The sequence below is a fragment of the Humulus lupulus genome, chromosome 8, assembly GCF_963169125.1.
Source record: "Humulus lupulus chromosome 8, drHumLupu1.1, whole genome shotgun sequence".
Classification (NCBI taxonomy): Eukaryota; Viridiplantae; Streptophyta; class Magnoliopsida; order Rosales; family Cannabaceae; genus Humulus; species Humulus lupulus.
In genome coordinates, this window is record NC_084800.1 from 120054707 (window position 1) to 120066437 (window position 11731).

Below are 11731 nucleotides of genomic sequence, written 5' to 3' on the forward strand. Positions count from 1 at the left end.
ATGAAGCTCAAAATGACTGAAATGATGAATCTACCTAAAGAACACTTGGTGGTAATTCTATCTTGCACTTATAAACCTTAGTTTTCTTTTCTTCCAATGAAACTTACCTTGGTTTTATATTTAGGTTGGTGGTAAAGTGACACCAAGCGAAGGACAGTCTCGCAATGTACCGCAGTCAAACAATATTCAGTCCCCTAAGGTAAATTATCAAAGTTGTTATTGTTTTAAATTTTCATTTTAGAAGAACAAATACAGAAACTAATATATTGTCTTTAAAATAAATTTGGTAGAGTATTGCACTAGAAAAAAGACATAACTTTACAGAAGGAAAGAATGCTCGCTACTTGCTTGATTAGGCAGATGTAATTGTTGCTGAAGGTCGTTGGGATTCTAGTGATCCAAAGTTAACTGTACATGGAAAGCCTCTTGGACCAGACTTTATGCGAGTATGGGTTGATGTTGATATTGTACTAGAATCTTACTTATTTCGTCTTAATAATGTGATGCTTACAATACAAGAAGCAGTTGGTTCCACAGTTGCAGGGCCTTCTAAAAAAGTTATTCCAAGAGGTACATTTTCATACTAAAAAAAGAACCAATGTCTTATAATTTAGTGTTTGGTTTCTTTGTTTGCTTTGGTGTAGTTGTGAATTCATTATTTTGTATGTGGTGTCCTCTCTTGGATATAATTTCCATAGCATTTTTCTTGAAGTAATTTGTGAAGCTAGATAATAACAATAAAATATTTCTTTGTTTATTTTGCAGATGTGACAAGAGAAATAGAAAAGGATACTTAATTTTGAAGGCTTTGTGTTGGGCAGCTGTAGAATATTTTGTGTTGAAAGTAGTAACTTTTCAATATGTTGAATATTTAAGACTACTTGAATACTTAAAGAACATTTTGTTGTTGATGACAGCGTTGAATGTTTTAAACTAATTTGTGGATTATTAATACAAGGTTGAATGTTTTTACTTTTTGTTATTTGAAAATCAAGTTCATTTGATGATGCTAGTATATATTAGAAAGCTAATTTTAATTATATATAAAAAATTAAAATATAATAGAATAAATTAGTGTTATATAAATGAATATATAATGAGAATTTAAACTTATCTAAATATTAAAATTATACAAAAATTGTGTTATAATATCTATTACAATAACACTTTTTATGAAAATAATTTTGTTATGCAAACTTCATTATATAACAAATAATGTGTTATACTAAAGAGTAGTATAACACAAAAAATGTGTTATACTAAAGTGTACTATAACACAAATTTATAAGTATTGAAATGTGTTATATAATCGACTATAAATAATATAATTAAAAACTTATCTATTTATTAAAATAACACAGAAAGTGTGTTATTGTTGACAGTATAATAACACATCTGTATAACAATGATAAAGTGTTATGTAAAGTACCCTGACCTACGATAACATAGTCGGTCTTAACACATCAAAAAGTATTATAGTATGTTTTGATAACACATTTTTGGTGTTATTAAAAGCATTTTTTCTTGTAGTGCGAGATGGGTGCGTGGTCTGGGCACCTAAGTGCGCCCGAGGCGTGCCCTGCGAGATGGCCTCGCGAGACGGGTGTGTGGATGCGGCCGAGGCATGGCTCTGCGAGACGACCTTGCAAGATGGGCCTCACGAGATGGGTGCGTGGCCTAGGCACCTAAGCGCGGCTGAGGCGTGCCCTGCGAGACGACCTCGCGAGATGGGCCTCGCGTGGGGTGAGATAGGTCAGTCTTGTGAAGGCCTTGCATGAGGCTTGGGTCTTTTAGGATCATGTCCAATTTGTGGTGTTCACACATACCTATAAAAACACACACACGCATACACATAACCCAAAATATGCCTATACCATATTACTATATACATACTAATACAATTGAGTTTATTCATAGAAAAGAAGATATTCATGCCTCAAAACTATACGTACAACCCTAGAATTTTTCTCATGAATTTTTAAAGAAAAATAAAGGAAAAGGGAGAACAACATCATAACAAAGAGAAACATGATCATCATCAAAAACTCGTAGAGAGACAAGATCAACATCAAAACACATAGAGGACACAAACCTCTTGATGATTTTACTTAGCCCAAAAATTATAGAGATGTGTCACTTAAGACCCTATGTGCTTATCCCAAGACCTATGTGCTTATCCCAAAACCTATGTGCGAAACACCCCAAATATGCATATCTTAGAAATCTTGAAAATGGATAAGAAGGGGAAACAAAATCAAGGATTACCATCTTTACCTCTTCCAAATTTTCAAGAGCCTACAATGTTTTGGGTTGGTAGTTAACCTTTCTATGAGGGTAATACTCTTGAACCCCTTGCTAGTGCCACCACAAAGAACCTAGTTCATAGAATCCCAAACAACTTTTGTTTAGAACATACAAGGAGAAATGGAGACAATGGAAAAATAAGAATAACCCTTACCTCTACCTCCTTGGAATTCAAAATCTATAGCTTCTCTAGTGTTAATGGCAAGAACTAAGAGAGAGACAATCTTTTCTCTATAGTGTTGGGCGACCACTAGGGTATTGAGAGGAAGAGAAAATAAAAAGTGTGGAAATAAAAGAAAAGGAAACCTATTTATGCAGACTACCCGAACCCTAAAGCCCCTTGGACCTAACCTGTTATAGCTATTAAGATCCTTGACTTATCACATATAATTAAAAGAAAAGGAAAACTACATTTCCCTTGGATTTCCGTGACATATACACTCACCAAGCTTATTTCCCACATCCAAGACCAAACACTTAATTTTGATATCAATTCACTAATAAAATATCAATTATTTCCAACAATAATTAAGACATTCTTAAAATGGAGACTTGCAAATCCCTTTTTGTTCTCTTACACTTTCCTAACTACCTCCATATCACATTTGTCATCACAATTTGACAATTACATATGTATCTCATAACAAATCACAAAATAATTCATTCATAAATGAAAATACCAAAATAGTTAAGGAAAACTTCTTTTCTATTGCTCGTCCAAGCCTCACGTACATTCCCTCTCTCTCACTCTCAATTTGTTTCCATATCACACTTGTGTGAAGACAAGCCTTCTATAGTCTTCCCTCTTTATTTCTCACATTTCTTTTAAATAATAAAATAAATAAATAAAAAAGGAAAACACATTATGCATGAGAAAACTAATGCATGATCACCATGCCTACCATGCACATGCACACACACACAAGTGCTCTAGTCCATCACTACAAAGGCATGTTACACACAATCAAATGTCAAGAACTCACATTTAACAATTAATTAAATAAATCAATTAACAAATAAAATGACATATTTTCTACCAAATAATTTAAATACAATTAACAATTAACAAATGTAAATTCAAATAAAATAAACAATTTAAATAAGGAAAAAAATTTTGGTGCGCTACATAATACCAACAATTGATACAAGAGCAGTCAATCTATATATATATTAAATGTTGTGTAGGTTTCTTAAATTTGTTATATGTATGATGATATGTATATTGAATGGATGGATTTATATTTTGAATATATGGCTGAATGATGGATCGTTAATTATATGGTGCTATTGGGTTTGGAATTTGAATTTCTAGATCTTGTGTAAGGCATAAAGGGCATTGGATTTTTGTAAAGTTTATTTTTGAAATATGTATTTTAAAAATCTGTACTTTAAGAAAAGAGGACGACCCAAGCCACTAGCCAAGTCAGCGGCCCAAGCCCTCCCCAGCCTCACGTGTGAAAGCATAGGCCCGAGCCTCCCCAACCACGCGTGCCCTATGCTTGCCTAGTGCGTGCCCAACCGTAGCCTCGTAGCTCCCTGCTGCACTGCGCCTTTCTCGTACGCAGCACGTGCGCACCTACCCTGGTTGAGCCCCTGCTCCATCCGTGCGCAGCACTTGTGGCTCCCCCCCAGCCACCCAATCACACCATGTCGAGCCCTTGAGGCTCCTCCATGCCTCTGACCCTGGTGATCTAGGGCACATTCTTGGTGCTCAAGTTAGATCGTATTTTTATGCAATTATCTTTTATTTAATTAATTTTTAAATGATTTGAATTTAAAATTACAATTATCTTATTTTTACTTTTATTATAAAAGTAAAATATATTTTAGTTATCGTTAAAGAAAAATAACTTGGCGTGTGAAGTTTCTCTCTTCTCTCCACGATGATGAAGAAGAAAGTAGCTCGAAAGCCTGCAACTAGAACTCGGACTGAGGAGACTACGATACTTACTGAACCTACTGTACCGGTTCACCCTGATCTACAGGTTGAAGCATATGGTTCTTCGGCTAGGCTGGTAGGGAAACAGGGCTTACAATCGCAGGAGCTGAGATCTGAGGATATACACGTCCCTCTGGTAGATGATAATCTGGGTAAGGATGTGGATTCAATGGTTGGGAAAAGGGGACTTTCAAGCTTCTGCCCAGGCTCATTGGGTGAATCTCAGAGAAAAATATCAGATAAATGAATCGGCTAAGCTACATTATGAGGCACCCCTTCTGCAAAATGGGAAGAAAGTTGTCCAAATTGATTTGGAGGAGGTTTCTGAACAGGCTCAGAATTGGAATTTTGCTGTGATTTGTATGGTTTTGGGTGCGAATCCACCATTTGCGGTTTTTGAAGGGTTTGTCAAGAGGATTTGGGGACATTTGGGCATTGAATGGGTAGTGAGAATGCACATGGGTCTCACCATTGTCAAGTTCAATGATGAGCCTACAAGAGATTTTGTTTTGGAGAATGGAGTTGTGCAGTTTGATAGGAAGCCGGTTATTGTGAGGCCTTGGACTCAAGAACTTGACTCAATCAGATTAGTGCGATCTGTTCCTTTATGGATTCGTTTGCCAAATTTGGGGCTGCAATATTGGGGGAAAAACTGTATTAGTGCCTTGGTTAGTACAATTGGGAAGCCTATTATGGTGGATAAGTTTACTAAAGATAGATCTATGATAAAGTTTGCTAGAGTGTTGGTTGAAATGGATATTACAGATGACCCTCCTTTCATAATCCATTTTGTAAATGAACGTGGACAGCTCCAGGAGCAATTTGTGGGATATGAATGGCTTCCCATTAAGTGTTCAACATGTAAGGGCTATGGGCATAATGCTGCTGAATGCAAGAAAAGTGATACAAAAGTTTGGGTCTCTAAGAACAAACCAGATCCAAAAACGACTAATCTTGCTTCTGGTGCTGAGGCTGCTAAGACAACACTTGGTGAGACATCTTAGTCTCATGAGGAGGTAACAGAGATAGGGACAAAGAGTACAACTATGGTAACTGGGACTGATGAGGCTGTGTTTTAGGATAGGGCCCCGAGTACAAATTTGGTTCGGTCTCCAGCTAACAAAGAAAACTGGGAAGTGCCTAGGAAGAATGGGATCTCTAAGAGTAAAGGTAAGACAGTGAGCTCACAGTTGGATAGGGATAAAAATGTGTTTAAAGTGCTTCAAGAACAGGTGACAGGGGAGATGAGTGGGGTTCCTTTTGAATCCTTTGCTGATGGATTGCACAAACATCTTTAGCTGGAATGTGAGGGGTTTGAATAAGAGGGACAAACAACATGCTATTTTGCGTCTCTTAAAGGTTAATAAAGTTGGTATTTGTGCTCTGTTAGAGAATAAACTAAAGGGTGATAAGGTTCAAGACATGATGTCTAAGGTGATGGTTGGCTGAGAGTGTTTTAATAGTCCGGCTACAGAAGGAAGAATTCTGGTTTTGTGGCAGAGGTCTTTTGTCAGCGTTCGAGTGTTGCTGGTTCACCATCAATTTGTTCACTGTCTGGTGCATTTTTCTGGTTTACAACAGGAGTTGGTGGTTACTTTTATCTATGGGCTCAGCATGCTAGCTGAGAGATTAGAAATGTGGAGGGGTTTATCGTCTCTATCTATTCTAAACTTGCCATGGTTGGTTATTGGAGACTTTAACTCAGTGTTTGAATTTGATGATAGAGTGGGGGGAAGGGAGATAGGAGCTAATGAGTTAGTCGACTCTACTGCTTGGCTTGCTAACTCTCATCTTGCTAAATTTAAATGTGTTGGTTCAAACTTTACTTGGTCTAATAAACAGGAGGGGGGTGATCGGGTTTATTCAAAAATAGATCATGCTTTTATTAATAAAGAGTGGATAGACTGTCAGCTGAACTCCATTGCTGAGCTACATTGGGAGGTATATTCTGATCATTGTTTCTTTCTTATTAAGACTCTATTGGCTGGGAATTTAGGAGTTCAACCATTCAGGTTTTTCAACTGTTGGATCACTCACATAAATTTTAAAGACACTGTCATGACTAGTTGGCTGAGACCTATGACAACTAGAGGATTATGGGGTTTGACTAAGAAGCTAATGCGCCTGAAACATATTCTGAGAAAGTTTAATAGAACAGAAATTGGAGATATTGAGGAGCAATTCCATCAAGCAAAGGGCGATTATCAAGTGGCTATAACTAAAGTTCAAGAATCTCCGTTAAATATCTTTGCTCAGGAAACAGAAAAGACAGCTGCTATCAATTATAAAATCCACTATGCTAAATATAGAAGCTTCTTGATTCAGCGGAGTAAAGTGACGTGGCTGCAAAAAGGAGACGAGAATACGGCTTATTATCATGCTTGCATTAAAAAAAGGAGAGAGGAGAATCAGATTGTTTCCTTTCTAAATGATAATGGGGACATCATTGATGACTATAATTCAGTTGTGCATCATTTTTTAGCTCATTTCAAGAGTTTCATGGGCACCTCTAGTCTTGCTACTGGGTGTGTTAAAACAGATTGCATGGAAGTTGGGCCTTGTTTGGAGATTGATAAGCAGATGGATCTAATCAGAGACTTTACTAAGGCTGATGTTAAGAAAGCCATTTTCAGTATTCCGGGTACAAAGTCCCCAGGGTTAGATGGGTATAACTCAGATTTCTACAAGGTTTCATGGAATCAAATTGGGGATGAAATCTCAATGGCTGTGTTGGATTTTTTCAAAACTGGAAGGATGCCTACTAAGATTAATAAAACAGTAATAACCTTGGTCCCTAAAACTGATGCTCCTAGTAGAGCAGTAGACTATCGTCCCATAGCTTGCTGCAACACTCTGTACAAATGCATCTCCAAAATGCTCTGCAGTAGACTTTCAGAAGTTCTACCGTTTATAATCAGTCCTAATCAGGGTGCGTTTATTCGTGGGAGATCATTAGCTCATAACATACTTATCTTTCAGGACTTGATCAAGAACTACAATAAGAAGAACACCTCCTCGAGATGTGTTTTGAAGATTGACCTGAGCAAGGCTTATGATACAGTTGATTGGGTGTTTTTGGAAAGATTGTTGACCTGCTTTAGATTTCCTACCAGGTTTATAAATTGGGTTATGGTTTGCCTCAGGGGTCCCTCATATACTCTTATGTTGAATGGGCGGCTGCAGGGGGGCTTTCAAGGGGTTAAGGGCCTTCGTCAAGGGGACCCAATATCTCCTTTACTGTTCGTTTTAGTAATGGAATATCTGTCTAGGCTGCTTCAATTTGGAGCGATGCAACCTACCTTTCGGTTCCACCCAATGTGTAAAAGTCTCAAAATCATCAATTTATGCTTTGCTGATGATTTAGTGATTTTTTGCATAGCAAACTATAACTCTGTTCAGATTATTAAGCAATTGTTTGATGAATTTTGTACCAGTTCGGGTATGAAGGCTAATCTCAACAAGTCTCAAGTTTTCTTTGGTGGTATCTCGGCTCAAGACAAATCTCAGTTACAGGAAGTGCTTCATCTTGAGGAAGGCTCATTCCCTCTCAAATATTTGGGGATCCCTATGCGGCCTACTAAATGGAAAAAGGCTGACTGTGGTGAAATTTTGAAAAAAATTAAGCTCTGTCTTCACACTTGGTCTAGTAGACACCTATCTTATGCAGGAAGAGTTAAGCTTATTACCTCTGTTCTTCTTGGGCTACGTAACTATTGGATGAATATCTTTCTATTGCCCCAAAGTGTCATTAAGGAAGTTGACAAGTTATGTATGTGGTTTCTTTGGAGACACAATGGGACTAGGAGTAATTTCCATCTTATTGCTTGGTCTACAGTGTGTTTGCCGAAAGCCCTTGGAGGTTTGGGCTTTGGTGAAGGTCCTAAATGGAACAAGGCCATGCTTGGGAAGTATATTTGGGTTATAAACCATCAACAAGAGACTTTGTGGGTCAAATGGATTCATACGGTGTACTTAAAAGGGACTGATTTCTGGCTCTACAAGCTCAAAACAGACACAAGCTGGTATTGGAAGAAACTCTGTCAATTACATAACTTGTTTGCTCAGGAGGACATTGATAATGCGAGTAGTCATGGGAAGTTTAGGATTGGGCTGTTATATGCTAAGCTTATCCACCAAAATCCGGCCAAGTACCATCAGTTTGTTTGGAATCGATTGAGCATTCCTAAGCATAAGTTTATCACTTGGCAAGCTGTTAACTTTAAGCTTTTAACTAGAGATCATCTTATTAGAGTTTCTATGGTTATTGAATTTGTCTCTTGCCCGGTCTGTGAGATGGCAGCTGAGAACCACAATCATTTGTTTTTTGAGTGCCTCTTTTTTCAGCAGGTGGTTTGGCAGATTCAAGGCTGGGTCCGTTGCAAATGGCCTCTTAGTTTCACGGCTTGGACTGCTTGGATTGAAGATATGAAGGGGGGTTCTCATGCCTTGCTAGTGGCTGCTGTTTTTTCAGCAACCGTGTATTACCTGTGGCATAATAGGAATATTTGTCATTTTCAGCACTATTCTCTTAGTGTTAACTCTGTCATAGATTTGATCAAAAAAGACATTATGTTTAGACTTAGTTGCTTTAACCATAAGATAGTTAGAGGCATTCAGCTGAGCTACTGATGGTAGCTGTTTTTGTCCGGCTGTTTGTCTTAGTCCTTGGACTTTGCCTTGTATTTTTCGGTTTGTGATTAATGAAATTCATCTTTCTTGATAAAAAAAAAATATATATTTTAGTTGGTTAAGATTTTATCTTAAGTTTAAATAATTATTTGAATTTGATTATTTAATTATTTAAATTCAACTAAATTAAAAAGATGGCAAAAATGGTTATTTAATTAAATAAATTAATTAGAAGGTTAGTTTCTAATTAAATAGTTGGCCTAACAAATTATTAAAGATTGGCAAGAATGCCTGAAAGAGAGGATAAACATTCTTGGAGTTTTGAAAACAACCTAAAGGCTATTTTGTAATTTTATTTCTATTTTTTAAAGGTTGTAAATTTAGAAATACCAAATAGTATTTGGTTCATCATTTATTATTTATTTATTGTATTTATTTAAATAAATGTTAATTAATGTTTGATTGATAACATGACCATGCATTAGAAACATGATTATTTAGGATTGCCCTAATTGTTTATATGAATTGTTTTGGAGAAATCAATTGCATGTAAACTACTAAGTATTAAATTAGTTAAGACTTGGTAACTCACCATAATAAAGGAAATAGTCACTATAGGCCTTTAAGATAACAAAGTTTATTTAAAAAGTGTTTTAGTAAAGTTAGATGAATGTAATGGGTAAATTATCTAGATCACATTAAGTGTAGAAACATGCTCTTTTATAATTAAATGTATTTTGTAATTAATTGCATTCATATGGTTATTAATAAAATAGTAATTAATTTAGAATTAATTTATTAGTTTAATAAACACCTTATTTCTAAAATAGTAAGTGGGAGAAGGTGAACATCTCAATGTCACCTATGGTCTCCATTATTAGTACAATCAGCGAGATATGAATAGGGCCTCGAGACGACATTGTTTCTGTCCCCCTAAGGAAGGTTTCTAGAGATATTAATATCATAATTGACTTCTTACGAAGATAGGAATAAGTAATGTATTTTAGGCTTGACCAACCCTAAGGCAGCACTCTTTCAGGTAAGTCATGAATTCGAAATAACAGGTTGCACTTACAAAGACGCAATTAAGCTTTTGTAGTGGATAATTGCATCTTGACCAAACCAGCGGTACTTTATTTTTAAAAGAGAAAATAAAGAGTTATTTTAAGTTTTAAATAATAAAGATAAGATTGTTTTATAAGCTATATGAATTTAACTTGACCGACCCTAAGACGACACTTTATTTGTTGGGCAGTTTTATCGTGGAATAGTAAATGTTTATTTATGTGTTTTAATTGTTGCATTCATGCATTATATTTATTTTCTAAATTATTGATATTTTTCAAATAGCAATATTATTGTATTTTATTTCTTTTAGTAATGTTGAATGGTGGCAATCCAATAGCTACTTTACTTTCACTTGAAAAACTTAATGGTGATAATTTTATAAGATCAAATCAAATATAATTCTGATGTAATCTATGAGAACCATAAATTTGTTCTGACTGAGGAATGTCCTAAAGAGCCTGCTTTCAATGCCCCGAAATTTATTTGGGAAAAATATGATGCCTGGATTCAATCCAACAATAAGGCTAAGTGTTACACAAGTAATCATCATACTTGTATCGCTCACTCCTGCTTTCTCTGCGTTCACAACAAACTATATTATGAATAAATTGGAATTCAACATCACCATAACCATAACCCACAACAAACTATATTATTGAATGAGCTGAAGACATTTGAGTCTATTAACAAAACCATAACCATAGAGAATGAGGCAAATGTGGAAGAGGAGAAACCTTCAACCTCTAAGGAAAAAACCAAGAAGAGGAAGAAGAACAATGACAAGGACAAAAGTAAGGACAAGAAGTCCAATTGTAGCGTCCTAAATTTGCTAATATGGCTTTGGGCCTTGATTAGCGTGTCGAGAGGGCAATAATTGATTTAATTATGCTAATAAGTGAATTTAATGATTATGTGATTAGAATGCATATTTAGGTGAATTAAATATGTTTGTGGGCCCCATTTGGCAATTAGTGGCATATTTATAATTTTAGCCCGTTGAGGGCATAAATGTGATATATGGGTATATTGCGATTAATAGCACAAGTGAGTCATGATATATTTGTGATGCACGATTTGAGACGATCCTAGGGAGTAGTTTAGTTAAATAGTCACAACAGTGTCGAATACTCGGCTCGGGAGGAGCCTAGGGGTATTTTGGGAATATTATATGTGTTCGGGAATTACTGGGTAATGGGTAGTAATGTAGCAATTATTTGAGCATGTCGAGATTAAATGGGGATTTATAGGAACACTTGAGGACTTAGCGGAATGTGACAAATGACGGGATTGCCCTTGGTGGCATTGAAGGATTGAGGATAGACTTGAGGACATTTTGGTCATTAGGCAACTTGGATAGACTTGGGCAGATTCTAGGGTCACTTAGAAAAAACAAAAGGAAAGGAAACAAAAGGAAATTCCCAGCTCTCTCTCCCTCTCTCATACTCAGTTCACTCCCTCTCTCCTTGGGTGCTTGGAGTTTGTTGAAGAAACTTGAGGATTCAAGGCTAGAACTTGTGAGGATTGAGGCTTGAAGACTTGAGGAATTAGCTCAGGCCGAATTTATAACAGAGGTAAGAAATCTGGTATTGAATTGTTTGAGTTTTTGTTGAATTCTGTTAGAATTATATGTTTGCATGTGAAAATGGATTCTAAGATTGGTATTGGGTGTTTGATGAGTGTATGGAGTTGTTTATGGAATTGTTGAGATGTTTAGGCTATGTGAATAAGAATTTTAGGCTTAATTATTGGTTTAATTGGTGTTTGGATTATGAATCATGGGTTTAGGCTCAA